Source organism: Anabrus simplex, chromosome 6, assembly GCF_040414725.1.
Source record: "Anabrus simplex isolate iqAnaSimp1 chromosome 6, ASM4041472v1, whole genome shotgun sequence".
Classification (NCBI taxonomy): Eukaryota; Metazoa; Arthropoda; class Insecta; order Orthoptera; family Tettigoniidae; genus Anabrus; species Anabrus simplex.
Genome location: NC_090270.1, coordinates 223,801,478 through 223,821,779, shown reverse-complemented (window position 1 = coordinate 223,821,779; position 20,302 = coordinate 223,801,478). Strand labels below are relative to the sequence as shown.

Here is a 20,302-nt window from a genome sequence, read left to right as displayed (position 1 = left end):
CTTGATAGTTACTATCTTTGGAACAAAATGACATATCATTGCAATTCTTGTACGGTAACATAGTCCATTGTTTTCCCAACAGATGATGGCCATGTGAATGGTGCGACAATCTTGGCACACATCTTCCAGCTGATGACAGTGCAACAATGAATGAAGTAAGACTGTCGTTTGAGCAATGCAAGACTGTACTGAAGTGGTACTGGAAGTACGAAAACATGATGGAGGTACAACGGCAATAGCGTAATATGTACAGAATTCAGCCATAACACGTACAAATATTTATCGTATTTGGGATAAATTTGAAGCCGGCGGTACTGTTCAGGATGTGCATAAGGAAAGGTCTGGCCGACCAAAAACATCAACAAGTCCAGCTTCCAGTGCTGCTGTGTTACAACACTTTACTAGGTCACCTCAAAAATATGCGAATCAGGATGCATGTGAAAGCGGGGTAAGCTCTGAAGGCTGCAAAGTGGAAAGTGTACATTCCAAGATCCCTGCAAGCTATGAACAAGAATGACCCAGATCGAAGAATGGAGTATCGCAAGTGGTTTGAAGGCATGCCTCGTGAGGATGAACGGTTTGCAGGGATGGTTATCTGGTCTGACAAGGCGCAATTCAAACTGAATGGCACTGTAAACCGCCACAACTGTGTGTACTGAGCTCCTGAAACTCCTCATGTTCACGTGGACAAATATGTCAATCTACCCGATGTTAATGTGTGGTGTGTTCAGTAATCACACGATTTTATTGGCCCATTCTTCTCTGAAGGTACTATAACTGGTGAGGTGTATCTTCATAGGCTGCAAACAACGATTTTACCTGCCATACGAGAGGTGTTTGGAAATGAAAGATTTTACCTACAACATGATGGCACTGGATGGATAAAAATCTATCTGGACAATGGATAGGTAAAAGAGAAGCTTTGGGAACCTACCACAGTCTCTGGACCTTACACCGCTTGACTTCTACCTATGAGGGATCTTGAAAAATGTTTATCAACAGAAGCCAGCTACACTGAATGAGCTGCGAGAAACCATCGAGGCGTCCTGTACAGCTATCACACCGACAACACTGACAGCCGCAGTTCGGTCAGCAGTTCAGCGGCATCAACGTTATTTGGCTGCTAATGGGAGTCACTTTGAACATATAAAATAACCTTCCACCCGTGCAAGAATTGTGACGGTATGTCATTTTGTTCCATTAATATTGACTATCAAAGAGGGTCTACATTTTTCTGGATCCCTCTGTATTTAGTTTGAATGTACCCCAATGAACCATTGCATTATCATTACCCCGACCTCACGACATTTTAGGTAACTTAAAGGGTACCTAGACGTCACTGAAAACTGCTATATTCATTTAGATCAATATTTCAATCCAAACCTAAACTTAAATGATATCTCTGAGAAACCAAAGACCCTGTTCGACTTTCTCATTGCAATTTTCAAAAATATTAATGTTCCAAATAACAGATCTGTCTTTCACATTATGCATAATACTTTCTCACGCCATGCACTTTCACCACATCATCCTCCCTAATTCCCCCTCACCGGGCGAGTTGGCCGTGCGCGTAGAGGCGTGCGGCTGTGAGCTTGCATCCGGGAGATAGTAGGTTCGAATCCCACTATCGGCAGCCCTGAAGATGGTTTTCCGTGGTTTCCCATTTTCACACCAGGCAAATGCTGGGGCTGTACCTTAATTAAGGCCACGGCCGCTTCCTTCCAACTCCTAGGCCTTTTCCATCCCATCGTCGCCATAAGACCTATCTGTGTCGGTGCGACGTAAAGCCCCTAGCAAAAAAAAAATAATTCCCCCTCCTTCCACTCCTCACACCTCCTCTACCGCTCCTTCACCTTCCCTCTCCCCTCCTACCCCAACAATAGCTATTCCCCTGAACTAAGCTGTCCACCGCGCTCATTTCCTCCTCATCTTGTGCCATAGCTTTACCGCCTCAGGTCCCGCATGAAACTGCGAACATCATAGAAACTGTCTCCACATTACACGTTATGTTGCAACAATAGACCACAGATAATAGCACGGTCAACTTCTAAGCTCTCAGAGGAACGTTTTACATAAATCAAAGTTTGTATTCTTGTCAAATGAAAATGTTTACTACACCCTCAACAAGTGACATTTAATGAAAAATCACTACAAATGTGAATCTTTAACAGCTAAGTTCATCTCGTACTTGGGTTTTGAAATGTTATATGCATTTTTAAAAGTTTGTGTATGTTGGACCCTAACTCATGTTTATACTACGCTCGGCCTATGTGACATTTAATGAAAAAGTGTCTACAAATTTGGAATCTTTAATTGCCAAGTTCATCTCAAACTTACGCAAAATTTGAATGTGTTATATGTATTTAGAAGTTAGTGTTTACTGAGTCCTAACTCGCGTTTGTTATAATGTTATTTCACCCTTCATAGACTGTTTTGATTTAAATTTAGTGAACAATATCTTTAACTACCAAGTTCATCTTGAACCGAAGGTTACAGTGTCATGTGCAATTTTGAGAAGATTGATTCTGTTGAATCCTAACTTGTGTTTGAACTACACTCGCACCAGTGACATTCAATGAATAAGTGAACACAAATCTTTAAGTGCCAAGTTTATCTCGAGCTTACACAAAGTTCAAATGTGTTAAATGTATTTCAAAGGATTGCATTTATCGAGTCCTAACTCGTGTTTGTACAATTTCATTTCACCCTTCGCAGCCGGTTTTGAATTGACGCTTAGTGAAAAAGTGACTACAAATTTGAATCCTTAACTGCCAAGTTCATCTCAATACTAAATTTTTAAAATATTATGTGCATTTTTGAGACGATTGTGTTTATTGAATCTAACTTATGTTTATACTACACTTGTGGCAGGCGACATTTAATGGAAGAGTGTCTGAAAAATTTGAATCTTCAATGCCAAATTCATCTCGAAATTCCGCGTGGTTTTGTTGTGTTGTATGTTTTTTAGGGGATTGTGTTTTTGAATCCTAACTCATGTTTGTACAGTTTTGATTCACCCTTCATGGGCCATTTTGATGACTGACAATTTCTGACCTTGTAATTCACTATTTTATGTCTCTTTTACTCTTATTTAATCATAATGCTGGAACATATTGTGTAATGTACATGTCTGCATGCATACTCCTATGCCTATTTCTCACATTTTGGCTGAAGATGATGCTAAATAGCGTTGAAACTAGTTCCAAGTAAAAATATGTTGTAAATAAACAATTATAACATTTATTTGTATTGAACAGGTGGACCCTTTAAGTTACCTATCTTATGTTCTCAGTTCAATACGGACAAAAAAATGAAATTCTTAGATAAAAAAAACAAAAAACAAAACAAAAAAAAACCCTCACAACATTTAGCGCACCTGGAACAGGGAAAGTAACATGTGATATGCTGGTTGCGGGATATATATCGGGGAGGTCTACAGGCTTGCTCTTAGTAGTGCCTACAACATCAGAATGGAATGGTTCTGAAGAGGGCAAATTGTGATTGTACGGCATCTTGGTACCAGCATATCTGAAACGGTGTGGCTTGTGGGCTGCTCTTGTTTCAATGTTGTGAGCACGTATCAAAAGTGGTGTAAGCACGTATCAAAAGTGATGCAATAATGGACAAACGACCCGTCATCCTGGCGTGTGTTGACAGTAGCTCATTGCATTGTTTGAAGTGACTGTGTGGCTTCAGTTCCAGAAAACGCCAACAGTGATGACCAGGCTAATGTTTTCCATCACAGAGTTCATTGAACATTGTTGCGCATAGGACTGAGGATCAACAAATTAATTTAAAAACCACCTAATTGATACTTTATTTTTTCCTTGGGCAAAATTAAAAATACATTAGCACAGACAGAACATGTTTCGACCACTTAGTGGTCATCTTCAGCTGTATACAGATAGCTTAGAAGAAAACATTTGGACAGTAAGCACATTAAGCCTTAAAACTATGTCCCATGGGATCCTAAAGAGTATTGTTCTAGGTGCTCTCAAAGAAGAGAGGAAGGGGGGGAGGGTTTGGGGGAGGTTGGGGGATAAGGTAATATGTGTGGATGATACTTAAATTACAATTCGCGTCCACAATTGTGTTTAAAAAACTTATTAAGTAGAGCTATACTCTTTAGGATCCCATGGGACATAGTTTTAAGGTTTAATATGCTTACTGTCCAAATGTTTTCATCTAAGCTATCTTTATACAGCTGAAGATGACTACTAAGTGGTCAAAACATGTTCTGTGTGTGCTAATTTATTTTTAATTTTGCCCAAGGCAAAAATAAAGTATCGATTAGGTGGTTTTTAAATTAATTTGTTGATTGTACTCATTGATACGGTCATGAAGTGGACGGCTTGCAATAGGACTGTGGAGTCGATGACCCAGTTGTACCCCAATGCTGACTGCACTCCACTGAAAGCAGCGCATGAAGCAGGCGAAAAATCATTGCCACTGGTAAAAGGTTGCCTGGTCCGATGAATCTGGACTCCTGGTACGTCATGACAGCAACCAAATGTGTGTATATGCCGATTTTCTTCAGTGGCTAGGGCATGTGGTTGGAAAGTCACGCAGAAACAGGCTGGTGAAGGAGGTGTGATGATCTGGGTGATGTTTTCATGGTACACACTGGGGACCATTATGAAGAGCCCTGAACCCATAAAGCCATAAACCTGACCTAAGTCTAACTGGCTTGTGCCTGCAATAAGTGAAATAATGTAACAAAGGTCCAGAAAGAGAAATGCTCAAAATTTTGGTAGTTTGTTATAATGAAGCTAATTTTGTTCACTTCTGAATAAGTTAATTTATTACTGTGGGGTTCTTCAGTCTGTCAAAACTAATTCAGTATAACAAATTTAGAAAATACCTGAAAAAGAAAACATTTATTAGCAGATTATATCTGAAAAAAAAAGATACCATTAACTAAAAACAGAGCGACATGTTTCGTTCTTGAAATAATATCTCTACCTCCTATAAGCCCATTGTGATGGGAGCCTCTGTTAGCTTCTATAAAGTCACAGTTTTAAATTTAAAAAATAAATTATTAATACTGATGAATATTATTAAGAAATGTAACAACATTTATATTTTAATTCTGTTTATACCCTTGTAATTCTGGAAAGTTATAACTTATCTTAATGAAGTGCTTCAGTAGTGCTTCCTCTCTCTTTACTATAGTCAGCCAAGACCTGAGAAGCGCTATTTCCCCCCCAGTCAGGCCCGACATCACTCCTCTATGATGTGATCTCGCAGTTGCCAGCTACATCAATATTCATTATTTGACTAATCATAGGTTTTCCTTGGGAAAACTATTGCAACGGTTTCCCTTTGCCTTCTGCATTCTATATATATATATATATATAATTTTTTACAGAAACACATCGTAATCTTCACATGCCTATTAGGGAGGAATGAAAACAGGGTTAATTTTATTTTTCAAGTTATCAAGTTCCTAAGAATGCCAGAAATTTGTGTTTTCAAACGAATATTATGCCTGCAAAATTTAATCATATTACTAAAATAAATACCTTTTGCTGGCGTAACAGCTATCAATATTATTGTTTTCTGTTTAAAATCAGACAAAATGCTTGATTGAAGAAAAGTTGTTTTTTCTTTTTGAGTTATCAAGTTCCTAATAGTTCCAGAATGTTGTGTTTCCTGTGTAATATTATGCCTGCCGGGAAATGTAATAATAATATGAAATACCTTGTGTTGGTGCAATAGCTATCAATATTACTGTTTTCTGTTTAAAATCTGACAAAATGTTTGGACGAAGGAAAATTATATTTTGTGGTATATTATTAATAAAAACTTATTTAAAACTTGTAATTAAATTGTATTATTTATTAAACTCATGAAACCTATTTACATTGCAGATACATATAGAAATTTCCGTTAAGTGCCTCTGAAATAATATTTCTTTATAATTTAACACTGCTGAATATGAAGTAAACATAGCAGCCTGTCAGCAGTTCTAAATATAAGTCAAGTTGTTGGATGAAAAAGAAGAGAAAATCAAATAATTGCACCATTAAATAGTTTAAATCTAGAAATAACATTCTGATATTCACATTTTGAAATGTCACTGTTTCGAAAGATGGCATCATTTTGCAACTTTCTGTCCTTGCTTGTACAAAGTCATCCCTCGCAGTGGCTCCACAAACAGCTATTGATGTCTCGGTCACTATTTTCAAATATCTCGCTATATCTTTGAGTGTGACAAGGTAACTGAAGTAAAATACTCGTCGTCCACAGTTTCAAGCAGTTGTTAAATCTCTACCTCCTATAAGCCCATTGTGATAGGAGCCTCTGTTAGCCGACAGTTCTGCCATGAAATCATATCCGTATAGTCCTCAACGGCAAAGTCCATCTTAAAAATGTAAAACTTTCTGATGCCAGGTTTAAGCTCAGCTCTAATTTTCAAAATTCGGTGGATGTGTTTTCTCCGTCAGTTATAAAACTCAAAATCATGTATTCAGGATGAGCAAAGTAAGCATTTCTCAGAATTACTGGATCAACTACTGCCTTCAATTCATCTGGTAGGTAATGGGAAAATTTATTTATGCACTGTAAGTGCATTGAACGTCTTTACATGAAGGATTAACCTTAATATAAAACCAAGCAGGTGCATATACTTTAACAATGGAAACTGATAAAACAGAGGGCCTCAGGTGGCTTTTCTGCACTCACATACGAACACAATATTCAGCTGGCAGCTGTTAACCACCTTGAATGGGCCCGTTTTACAGGATTTATATTGCATAAGTCAGGGGAGCAAGTTTCACTTGTAATGGCTCAGCAGATTTGAAAAATGTACTCTTGATCTGAACTTACATCTTCTTTGACTTGAAATGAGGGCAAATTTCCTTTAAGCCTTTGGGGTCCAATGTCGGACTCAGTCCGCCATACTTAATTTTCAGTCCTATGTCGGACACAATTATCAACATGGCATCTACCAGCCGCGGCATGGAGCCTGATGATATTTATGAACAGTTATCTGACAGTGACGATACTAACCATGATTTGTTGACGGATTCTGAGTGACATTAGTATTCCCGAACCTGAGAATGATATTTTAAGTGAGGAGGAGGAGGAGGAAATTGAGGTGGTAGATAGTGGCGAAAGTGGTGAAGTAGGGGGGTGAGGAATGGGAAGTTTATGAAAAAGGTTGACCATATTTTTTCCAAATATTATCACAACAGTGCTATGGAATTCATGCCTTCTACTACAGGAAAGAAGCTGGTGACTCCTTTGGATTTCTTTTTGTTGCTGTTTCTGTTCACTGTTCTCCGAAATATGTACTGTAAGGAGACTAACAGGTATGTAAGAGAAATATTACCCAACATATGCAGTTGCAGCAACATTCCATATGGTGGGACTGAATCGATGTTACCGTCCCTGAAATGATGACATTGCACATTGTTGTTCTGAACATGGCAGGTAAAAAAAAAAGGAAAACTCTAAAAGAACATTTTTCAGACTTGAGGTTCTATTCATCGATCTTCTGTAAGGACATCTTTTCTCAGAAACTATTTCTTCAGGATCTTTCTCAAGTGCATCAACAATGGTTACAAGAACGAGTAAAGTCAGAAGTGTCTGAGAATGTGTAGGAAAGTCATTCTTGGAATTTTATAGGCCAAGTCAGTATCTGTCAGTTGACGAATCGACTGTAAGCTTCAAGGGGCATGTCCTTTTCAAAATGTTTAATCCACAAAAACAAAGCAGACCTGGCCAACAGCTGGAAACTGCAGATGATGATGATAATGATGATGATGATGATGATGAAGAATCCACAAAAACCAACTAAGTGGGGGATTAAGATATATGTTATTGCTGATGCATTGAATGGGTATATTTCGTCCATGATTCCTTACTTTGGCTGCTTAACTATGGTAAATTTATTTTTCCCTGGTTGACATTTGGCAGTAGAACAATTTTACAGCCAGTGACAGATGTACTTCAAGTTACTCGAGCTGTAGGTTATCATTTGTTTACTGACCAATTTTATACTAGTATGGAACTGGCAAGAGAAATTTTAAAATTCACCTCATTGGGAATGTGCTATTGAATCGGAAGGACCTAACACCTCAGCTGAAAGACAGGAGACTAAATCTGAAGAAGCATGAAATCTGTGCTCTGTGGAAGGAAGAAAAGTTTATGGTATTTTCGTGGAAAGACTAAGTGCACTGTGTCAGTTCTTAGTACATGGCACAACCCAGGAATGGTGGAGGTAGTCAGACACAACCGGAATAGCCAAGGAGAAGAAAGAATTTTGAAGCCTGTTGCCACTGTACATTACACAGCCAAAATGGGAGGGGTTGATTGTGCTGATCACTACTACTGAAGTGGTGGAGGAAATTGTACTTCTGGGTGTTGGAGGTAGCTTTAGTGAACAGTTTTCACCTATATAATTAGCAATAAAAGGCAGAAGATAAGCCTGAGGTGAATCACAAGACTTTCAGGGACTAAGTTATCATGGGGCTTGTTAGGGATGTTAGGAACAAAAATGCCCATAGGCGTGGCCGACGGAACAGTTGTGACGAAGAATTTTGACTTAATGGGAAGCTATCTACACATCATAGATGCTTGTGTGGACAAAAAACCAAGGACTGTACCGTGTGTTCTGACAGGAAAGCAAAAGGAGGCAAAAAGGAGGCAGAAAGGAGACATCATTTTTTTTGTGTGAGACCTGTCCAGGGAACTCAGGACTACACCCAAACAAATGCTTCCGGAAGTACCATACTTTGATGAAAAAATATTGCTGATAATGCAGTTAACTACCGGGAGAGTTGGCCGTGCGCGTAGAGGCGCGCGGCTGTGAGCTTGCATCCGGGAGATTGTGGGTTCGAGCCCCACTGTTGGCAGCCCTGAAGATGGTTTTCCGTGGTTTCCCATTTTCACACCAGGCAAATGCTGGGGCTGTACTTTAATTAAGGCCACTGCCGCTTCCTTCCAACTCCTAGGCCTTTCCTGTCCCATTATCGCCATAAGACCTATCTGTGTCGGTGCAACGTAAAGCAACTAGCACAAAAAAGTGGTTAACTTGACTGATAAGAAATAAATTTGCAGTTCATATTTTTTGATGTAAAAAATTCAGCTTTTTTCTTATGTATTTCCTTCCATACTTGCCTAATGTTAAAATTGGACCTGTGCAGAATGCAGGCAGGAAATCAATAGGACCCCTAAGAGTTAATAGGCTCAAACTGATATGAGTGGAATGTCTACACAATGTTAGAGTTTTTGTCTATAGGTCCTGAAAATTCTATGGGTCCTGCAGTTTTACCATCTAAATACAAAGGATAATTTAATACGTCCTCCTGTTCAATAAATACAACTTTAGATGGACGTATTAAATTTCCTTTGTAAAGTGAAAACCAACAATACGGAATGATTTTAATATCTTGTAATTACCGTCTAAATGACAGAAGAGGTGACTCAAGGGAATTTCATTTGCATGAAGCATATATATGAGTCACTGCAGGGGCCTCTGAAATTCTTGTTCCAGCAATATAATCACTCCCACTTTATGGCCTATAATAGTTGCAGTTCCATCACACCCATCAGCCATACCGTACCTAATCATTTAAAAAGTTAACTATTGAACTGGTTACGAGCGGTATATGCCGTATTTTTTGATGATTAATTGTATTCCATCATCACGCAAGACGTTCAGAACGAACTTGGTTTGTTTACGTTCAGAGGAGTGAGCAGGCGAGCCGGCGACAGCTGTGTGTGTGACGTAGCTGCAGGGACAAGATAGACTACCTGCCTGACGCCACGTGTAGCCTGCATGACCTGATATGTTCTGGATATGAACGTCACCCCTTAATAATAATAATAATAATAATAATAATAATTATTATTATTATTATTTACATATTTTACGCCCACATTGGAGCACTGAAATCAATACATTTGAGTTAATTTCTTCTTCTTCTTCTCCCAGAACTTTTTCATCCTCTCCGACCTGGAAGCCCTTTGTGTGTCCGATATAGTATATTGTTTCCGTTCAACTGCTTTTAGTTTGAGACTTATGCTTTTGTTCTTCAAAATCCTCTTCTCTTTTCTGTCTTTGATTTGTTGCCGAGTTATACCCAATTCTTCCAAATCGTCCTGAACTTCTTTGAACCAATTATTATTGATTTTATTCTTCAAAAAGTAATCGAATAGTTGTTTCAATATCCTGGTGTCTGCTAATCTTGATATGTGACAGAAAAAGGAAATTCTTCTTTTACGCATTGTAGATAATATTGATTCACATTCACGATAGACAATGTTGTTAGGCAACAATCTCCACTGTCCATCAACTTGGTGTTTTTTATTAATAATTGTTCTAAGAATTCTTCTCTCAGTTTTCTGTAATTTGTCTGTTGTAGATTTTACATTTAATTTGAATAAAGTTTCACTAGCATAGGTTGCCTCTGGTTTAACTATGGAATTATAGTGTTTCACCTTAGCGTTTATCGAAAGAGATTTTTTTTTATAGGTTGGCCAGGTAAGTCTTTGTGCTTGTTTAAATTTAGTTGTTCTGTGTTCTATTGCTTCTTTTTCATTTGTGTTCCATGTTATTATTTCCCCAAGATATTTGAATTTCTGAACAATTTTAATCTCTTTATTACTGTTCAGCTGAATAACTGGTAAATCAACTTTAAAAGTTGGCATCATTTCTGTTTTTTCAAATGAAATTTGTAATCCCATTTTTTTAGCTATAATTTCTAGTTGTTCAATTTGAAATTTAGCCTCTTCTATTGTATTTGCAAGTAATGCTAAATCGTCCGCAAAAGCAAGGCAGTTGAGTTTAATATTTCTACCGATCTTGATAGTTGGTTGGCATTTCTTGTTCCATTCACGCATAACCTTCTCCAATGCACAATTAAATAACAATGGTGAAAGTCCGTCTCCTTGTCGAAGTCCAGTTCTTATAGTGAATGATTCTGATAATTCACCTCTAAATTTAACTTTTGCCTTCGTATTTTTAAAAGTCATATTAATGAGGTTAACAAGTTTTTGATGTAAGCCAAATTCTTTAAGGCTTTTTAATAATGAGTCACGATGAATACTGTCGTATGCTTTTTTAAAATCTACAAACGTGATGACCAGACCCTTACTTCGAACTCTTTGGTGCTTCATTATCCATTTTAAACTAATGATTTGATCTGGACAGCTTCTACCTGGTCGAAATCCTCCCTGATATTCTCCAAGTTCTTGGTCGAGTTGTTCTTGGATTCTTGTGTATATAATCTTGGATAAAATCTTGTATGTAATATCAAGTAAGGATATCCCCCGATAATTATTTGGATCGGAGCGATCACCTTTCTTGTGCAGCGGGTGGATTATCGCTGTATTCCATTCCTCAGGAAGCTTCTCCGTGTTCCAAATATCAATGATGTATTTATGTAGGTTTTGAATAGTCTGATCATTAGCATTCTTCCATATTTCTGCTACTATTTGATTCTCTCCTGCTGCTTTGTAGTTTTTAAGTGCATTAATTGCCGTTTTCACTTCATTGTAAACTGGTGGTATAATCTTTTGTAATGGAGTTTTATTTTTTGGGTTAGGATCAAATTCTAAATGTTCCACAGGATCCTCACAATTAAGTAACTCTTTAAAGTATTCTGCAAGAATGTTAGCATTATCCTGATTATTGTGTGCCATTTTACCATTTTTATTTCTTAACATAAGTGTGGGAGGGGTAAATTTAGATTGATATTGCTTGAATGTTTTGTAATAGTCTCTTGTTTTATGCTGATTGAATGTTTCTTCTATAGTGCTAAGCATTTCCTTTTGATAATTCCTTTTAATTGTCCTAATTTCTTTAGCTGTCTGTCTTCTGGCATTAATTAGTTCTTCTCGAGATTTTTCCGTTTTCCTCTGTTGATCATTTATCCATGCCTTGTGTCTTGCTTGAATTGCTTTGTCACATTCCTCGTTCCACCACGCATGTTTCTTTCTCCTTTTGATTGGGGCAATTTCTTCAGCTATGGTTTTAAGTTTGTTGATCATTGTCTCTAATTTGTCATTTAAAGGTGTTTTGGATCTCTCTAAATATATTTTATTATTTATTAAGTAACTGGGATCATAATTTCTCCTTGCTTTGAGATGATTATGTTTGTGTTTCCTTTTTGGTGTTAACTTGATTTTTATTTTTGAGATATAATGATCCGAGTCAATGTCTACCCCACGGAGGACTCTGACATTATAAATTTCTTTATGATAATCTTTATCCATGGCAACATGATCAATCTGAAACTCTCCCAATTTTACTCTCCCAATTATAATAATAACAACAACAATAATAATAATTGCAGTGACTTGGGCTATACGGCATTTTGAAAAGGATAACATAAACATCTCAAATTGTGAATCTCAAGAAAATCCGTTGAGGGATTCGCGAGATAATTAACTTCGAAGAGATCACGTTATCTGATGATGTAGGAGCCCCAAACTGAATATAAGCTGAGCTCACTTTACCCGGATCAGACAGTCATAGTTGGGTGTACAGTCTGACTCTCCCCGCTGCAGTATTCATCGAAGTGCTGACAGAGTCTAACTTCGAATGATTCAAAGTCTTCGTGTGGGACTTAAACTCTGACAGTCGAGTTGAAATTATAAATTGTGCATGTGTGAACTCTACTGTATAACAGAGTTTTATAATGGACATTGAGTCTATCAGTCAAGTTGAACTTGTAATTTTTGCGTGAGATGAAGATCAAATTATTCAAAGTCTTTATATAGTAGACTTGGATGAACTTATAAATTTTGAGTGTGTTAGAACTCTGATTATGACAAGTTATGTATTAGACTTAGGTGACAACAGTTAAGTTGAACTTATATTCTGTGTGTTTGTAGAAACTTCTCGATATAACTTACTTTCGTTCTTGTGGAACTGAGTTTATTACCATGCTACCTGTGTGAAACTTAACCTCTGGACAAACATTATTAATTTCAAAGTGACACTACTGCGATATGCTAGGAACTGAGATATTTCCTTTTAAATCTCAGTCAGCAGAAATTAATCTCTGAACATGTATCACTGATTTCAGTGTGACACTACTACGTTATACTATTAACTGCAACATTTTTGTTAAATCTCAGTCAGCATAATTCACCGACACAGATAGGTCTTATGGCGACGATGGGACAGGGAAGGGCTAGGAGTGGGAAGGAAGCGGCCGTGGCCTTAATTAAGGTACAGCCCCAGCATTTGCCTGGTGTGAAAATGGGAAACCACGGAAAACCATTTTCAGGGCTGCCGACAGTGGAGTTCGAACCTACTATCTCCCGAATACTTGATACTGGCCGCACTTAAGCGACTGCAGCTATCGAGCTCGGTACGTTCGGACTTTCACATGAATGTTAATGTAAGTGATTACCATAACCGTGTGCCACAACACCAGTGTTTCACTCCGAACTCAAACTGTGTTCTTTATCTAATTCAAACAAAATTGTGTATTATTTCTTCTGAACAGTGTGTAAATGATTTGTGTGTGACTGACAGCAGTGTCTTTGATAAATTCTTGAACAGTCACCTATTTTATTTAATGTCAAGTGCGCCTAACAACGAGCTTTGCTTTTCATTTCAACCTTATTTCTTTGTCAAAGTGTTTAGTATTATTTGATGACTGACAGCAGTGTATTTGATAAACTCTAGAGCAATTATACATTTCTTTCGATGTCAAGTGCTACTTTATTTACTGGAAAATCACCACAAATAGTGTCAAGTGCGTGAACGATTTTCAGTTTCATTATTTCTATTCATGAACTGTGCTTTATTTTCTTCCAATCTTGATGCTACCCGTATCTTCATTTTTAGTGAACTTATAAATTCTGTCTACAAGATTCAGAGTGAATACAATTGCATATCACAACCATATTAAATGAAACAGTGCTGTTAAACCAAAGTGTCGGGGGACTGTGTAATTTTGGACACTCGTATAAGTTACGTGACGAGTGATTACCCCGCAACATCGTCGGAGATCATCTGACATTGTCGGAGATCGTCCAGAACGTTGAAAGTTCGAGACTCAAACCCATATCGAACCGACCTGGGCGTTCCGGCCTTATCTCAACTTAATATTGGCAACGTGCACAACATGTTCCGGTCCCGTTCAGCCTAGTGAACTGGGAGCACGGGTCATCAAAAGGTGATACTGAAGACAGCAACCATCAACAGTAAAATGATGTGCATTTTAAAATGCATTTTCTGAATAAAAACTATTATTCAATCTACTTAAAAAATTTCTTGTAGATAGGACCCTGCCTCCTGTACCAAGCCCTAGCTAGAAATCACCCAGTATTGCCCTGAGACCTACTTCGTGCTAACTTTAAAATTAATTCATAAAGTCGGGGTATTTTACTGGTACACTATGCTTTCTTTCTTAGCGAGAGATGTGGCAACCTGCACGTGTTCCAGTCCCGTTCAGCCTAGTGAACTGGGAGCACGGGCCATCGAAAGGTGATATTGAAGACAGCAACCATCAACAGTAAGGTGATGTGCCTTATCTTGATCCAAGCAGATATGCTCCTCTGTTACAGATTTTCTTACCTTCCTTTCTTGGACTGTAGTTTTATCTTTTCAACCATCAAAATACAAACTTTTAGGGAACACCACATGACTTGACGATTCATTCTCAGGATTTTGTGTAGGCCTAAGCTTAGCCCGACTTTTACTTTGTTATCTTCTAATCTTCATTCTGTCAATTACTCTCCTCTTATAGTCGTGTACTACTAGACCTATATCTTTTAGTACCGTACTAGCTATCACTGCTGCAGCTCTATCAGCAACACCAGTTCTGTCACAAGCTAAAGCTGAAGATGGTGACTTTACTTGCATTTGTGTTGCAGCAGTTGATGTTGAAGGACTTGAAATATCTATATGTACAGGAAATTCAGTTTCAGTCAGTTATTGAGTCAGAGCTTTCTTTCAAAGTTATGCGGAGAGATTGAACACAATATTCTTCAACTTCCTGAATCCGCCCAACACCTTCAAACCTTTTGATTTCATTTTTGGATGTCAATATGTCTATTCTACCCAGAACCATTTGTCTTTGTATTCTTTGGTCTTTCAAAAATTCTTACTCAATAGCTGACACCTTACATGATTTATTACATTTGCATACCGAAAATTTTTTGCACTTACAACCCACTGATATTTTGCCAAAAGAGGGTTCCTTAAAAGTTCTCTCAGATTTGATATTGTATCTAATTTGTAAGTAACACTTCATAATATCTTCATAACAAGGCAAAGCTCTTTCACTAACATCCTGTGCACTTTCAAATATTGGACACTTAACCTTTTCTCTTGTCTAAGCCACAGTCATTTTCTTTTATGGTTAACTGAGTGACAATAACGAAGTATTTCAGTAATGCCTGGAGATGCACTAATACCAATTAAACAAATGTATTGCTGCATATACATAAAAATCAAGTAATAGAACAACAATGATCAATACATGTTAAAATACTTTAATACATAATGGGGACCATTTAAATGAAACACAGCAGATTGCTATAATCAAAACATCCACCTGGAGCAGCCTACTTTAATTGACAGAAATGGACTAACAGTACTTTGTATCTGCAGGACCAGGTATTCGCTTGTGGAAATGGGTGTTGATGACCTTCCGTAGTTCATAGTATGGAAGAAGGAACGTATACATATGATTTTGTGTGCATAAATAATCATGGGAGTTGGTTACACAACCTGTTAAGAATACCATACACACGAAAAACTTCAGGCCATTTGAGTCACCATAATACATCACCTAATGGATCCCATTCTTTTTGTGGTTAATAATGATGTTAGTACACAACTTTCTTTTACCATTAGAAAACAAATATAAAAAATTGATTTTTTTCAATTTGCAGCAACTTTGTTAGGTTGAATAAGGTGATGAAGGATGTCACAAGAATTGCAAATTTGATTAGAGGCAGACTGCACAGGATGTTGTGTAGGCAACCTGCTTCATCAGAATTGTCATGCAGTTTGCTTACTTTCTCCTGATATTTGTAACTGGCTAGTTTTGCCTTTGTCATTATGGGTGTGATGTCTGGTATTAGCTGTATATGAATGTGTTGTACAATATACCCGGAGATTACAAATTGTTTTTTTGAAGTCGAGTTGTGTTTTATCGCCAGTCGCAGTGCAACTTTCACCGACATCGTACTTTCTTCCTCAGTACGGTTTCCAATATTCTCTGCATCTGCAATAACCCTAAGCTTTCTTTGGTCTTGAATGAGTGATTATGAGAACTTGTAACCATACTTAATATGTGGTTCACACTTCACTTCTAACACACTATTGACACCATGCAAACTACGATTGGACAATGCTATAGTATGCTATAGTATAAGGGGATCCACCATTTGAAGTGAAGTGGTACCAAAATTATTTCAAATCAACCAAGATTTTCTTTGCTAAATTTTGGAAAATATGTGTGTGGAGTTATCATCAGGGGGAAATATATGTGTGGCGTCATCATCATCATTTCCCTTTATCCAGCTGTAGCTGGGTAGGGGCAAATATGGTTCCTCTCCACTTTCTTCGGAAGGGGATGCCCTAACATCTTCTGAGGCACCATATCGGCTTTATCCATATAGGCTACTGTTACGATGGGCTCGCCACACCCAAAGGCATTTTACACCTACATCCAGGTTCAAAATTAGGCCGCCCCTAACATGGAGTCAGACGCCTTTTGTAGCCGCTCCTCTGGAGTACAGACACTACAGGCTTGCCTCTTCCGCCATCTCCACCATACTGAAGTCCACCTTCTCCGCTGTCGATGCCGGTGAGGTCTTCACTCGTAACCCTGAGCTGGGACCCATACCAGATGTTACACACCGGGTCAGTGTGCTCTGGGACTCACATAGGCAGGGGCGCCACTCCCCGTTTTGTTATTTCTTCAAAGACGTGTCAGTCGAGAATTGGTGTTAGACTGCAAGTGCATGTGTGAAAGAGAGATTCAGCTAAATGTTTTACTTATTTTTAATCAGTTTGTATCACAATAATCATAAGTGCCAGTACTTCAAAAAAAAAAAGAAAAAAGAAAAAAGAAAAGTGGAGTTGACAATAGAAAATTCAATAAAAGATGGGAAGGGAGATTTTGTTCACAGATTTTGGAGATAAACCACAATGTCTAGTTTGTTTGCGAGTTGTAATGGTAATGAAAGAATGTAATAATCATCACCATTATGAAGGTACACACAAAGTGAAATTCGGAAGTGTTAGTGGCGAGACGTGACTAAGTTTGGTCAGCGAATTTAAATGTAAGGTGCAGAGACAAAAAACTAACTTTTTTTAAAGAAACAGAGAGCAGAAATCCAGTCTACAGGCATGTTACAGGGTTTGTGTGACAATGATTAAAGATCAAATGCTATTTAGGTTGGGTGAAGGAATTAAACAGTATGCTATTAAAATGGTGAATTCTTCTGGTGATGAGGAGGTTGCTAAAAACTTTGAAACAGTGTCTCTCTCGCACCAGACTGTTTCAAGAAAATTCTAGAAATAAGCAGCCAACTTGACACAGAGCTGAGAAAAGAAATTACAAAAAGTTAGTATTTCTCTACTGCTTTGGATGAAAGCACAGACATTAGTAAAGTATGCCAGCTCTTAGTTTTCATAAGGACAGTTGATAACCAATTATTCATCAGAGAAGAACTACCCGATCTAATGCCACTGGACTCCACTCCCTATTATTGAGGAAGGATTTGAAATCTACAATGCTTCTGTGTCAGTTGTAGAAAGTATGGTGGATTTTCCAAATGTCCATGCATAATGACGAACAGGCTTACTAGAGTGGTTTAGAAAAAATGGTATTAATGTATCCTTTTTTTTCACTGTGAAGTTCTCTGCAGCAAATTTGGTGGGTTGAATGAGATAATGAAGGATCTCACAAGAATTGCAAATTTAATTAAGAGGCAGAAACCATGCACAAGGCCACATGAAACTGGTGCAGTTTTAGCAAGATCAATCTGCAGTATTTTCTAACATTTCCCTGCACTCCATAATTTTTTGGCTATATTATGGGAAAACCCTTAAAGCATTTTACTCCATAAGAAATGAAGTTGGCAATTCTTAGAGGCCAACAGAAATACTGATGCTGCAACTATTGAAAAACTTAAGAATGAAGAACGGCTCTGCACATTAGCCTTCCTAACTGACATCACAAAATATTTGAACATTCACGACTTAAAACATCAAAAAAGGGAAGAACATTTGAAGATGACCTAAAAAACAATCACTTAATATTCTTCAAATTGTGCAGTAAAATCATAAATGAAATCTTTTGTGCTGATTTCACAAAATTTGGACAGTTTATTATTCAGCTGAGGGAAGAATTTGAAGTGCAATTTTCTGACTCGATAATTTGGAAACCATACTCCAGTTTTTTGTTGGTCCTGTGACTGCCAAGATCCTGAACTTCAGACTGAACTGTGTGAGCTTCAAAGTGACTTCTTACTGACTTTAAATATAAGTTTGAAATGTGAAGAATTTTGGAAATTTGTGATGACTAACAAGTACTCTACAATTCACATATTTGGAAGTACATAAATTTGTGAGTGTGCTCTCTTGACAATGAAACTGAAGTTGAAACACAGAAATAAGTTATTCCCCCTGAAGTCCAACCTCTGAATTGTGACAACAGGGAATGAAAGTTGTGAAGGTTGGTTTACAAACATTACAGCAATGATATACCGTATTTACTCGTGTATTAGACCCCCTCCCATATTAGACCACCCCTGGCTTTTCGAGACGAAGAAAATGAAAAAATAAATCTCGCCTATAAGACCCCCCAACATAATTCGTCAGAGAACGACGACGATTCCGCTTTGAAGCGGGTACAAGTCTTAATGCAGCTCTGATGACATCGCACAAATTTGTGAATAGTTTTGTCCGTACGATCTACGCAATGAAAACGCGTTGAATTCATGCGTTACATCTGTGTTTCATAGTTAAGAAATGTCCGCCTCTGTAGCGTAGGTCTACTGCAGCTCTGATGATGTCGCACAAATGTCCAACCCGCGCATTGCAAGCATGCATCAGTCATGCTATATGTCTGTGTTTTGTAGTTAATTATGTCCGCTAGTGTAATGGTTAGCACAATTAGTTGCTGTTTTCGGGGGTCGGACTACGATTCCCAGTACCGTACTGCCAGAGATTTACGAATGGCAGGAAGGTTGATATGCGGTAAAAGCGGTACATGTAACTCCCCTCCACTGGGGTTGTGTCTAAAAAGAACTGTACCATCTCGGGATGAGCAAAAGAGTTTACTTTAGTTGAGAAATATTCGCGGTTGTTGCTATTTATACAGCAGGTGAGATCATTAACAACGCAGTCGTTTAATATTTCGGAACTAGGGCCAATATAGGTATATGTTTGGAGAGAAGTAAGTTTAAAATGTGATAAAAGCTATCCAATTAAAACTATTGTTTTACTCGCCAATGTACCTAACAAATAGTAATAATAAAAATAAAAATTTTATGTCCCCACGTACTTTAAACGATTTTCAGAGATGCCAAACAAAACAAAAAAAAGAGGCAACGAACATATGAAATTAAACATTATGATAATAAAACGCATTACCACCACACCTGTAGATATCCATAAATGCAGAATATTTTCCTGTTATTTATTTTTTCCGTCGAACTTTTGGCACTATCAGAGCGATAATATACCTATACTAAACAATGTGGTCTGTCTTATCTCATGGACAGCTGTTTACGCAAATCCTGACATGATAAATGTAGAGAACAAGCATGAAATGTACTTAAAAATAAGGGTCTGTATTTCAACAGCCGCAGTTTTTCCAGTTACTATGCATTACATTCAGAAGTACAACTCTTAACATATGCTAGTTATCAGCTGATGGTTTAGCATGCCTTCTACAGCACGGCTTTATTCGGAAGGAGTGGCTTCTGCTACATATACACCAACTGGGAATATCAGAGACCATCTGGGAATAGATTTACACTGTTTAGACTCTATAGTCGGGAACGAAATTATTTTAAAAAAGGTTCAAGAAGACGGGACCTCGTATGCTCCTGATTGCAGTACACGGCTCAAAGAGAATGAAGCATGGCTGACGCGACTGACGAGAGGTAGCAGTGAAGATGACGTCAGTTAGAATGCCGACACGCCGGTACCAGGCAGGGAAGTTGGCGGCGCAAGGCGATAATTCAAATTAAAGCAGTGATCAGGTTTACTGTGTGGTAGGCCTACTGCTGAACTGACAATATTTAATTATATGATAATACGCTACCCTTATCCCTTTCTTCTACGGGATCGAGTATGAAGTGAGACGAATCTTCG

The 20,302-nt window shown here is 37.9% G+C and overlaps 1 protein-coding gene across 1 annotated transcript in view; it reads right to left on the bottom strand.

Annotated features, from left to right (window-relative positions):
* Positions 1 to 20,302, bottom strand: part of Sac1 (Sac1 phosphatase) — a 273,269-nt gene that overhangs the window by 101,160 nt on the left and 151,807 nt on the right. The gene's annotated exons all lie outside the window — the stretch shown is intronic.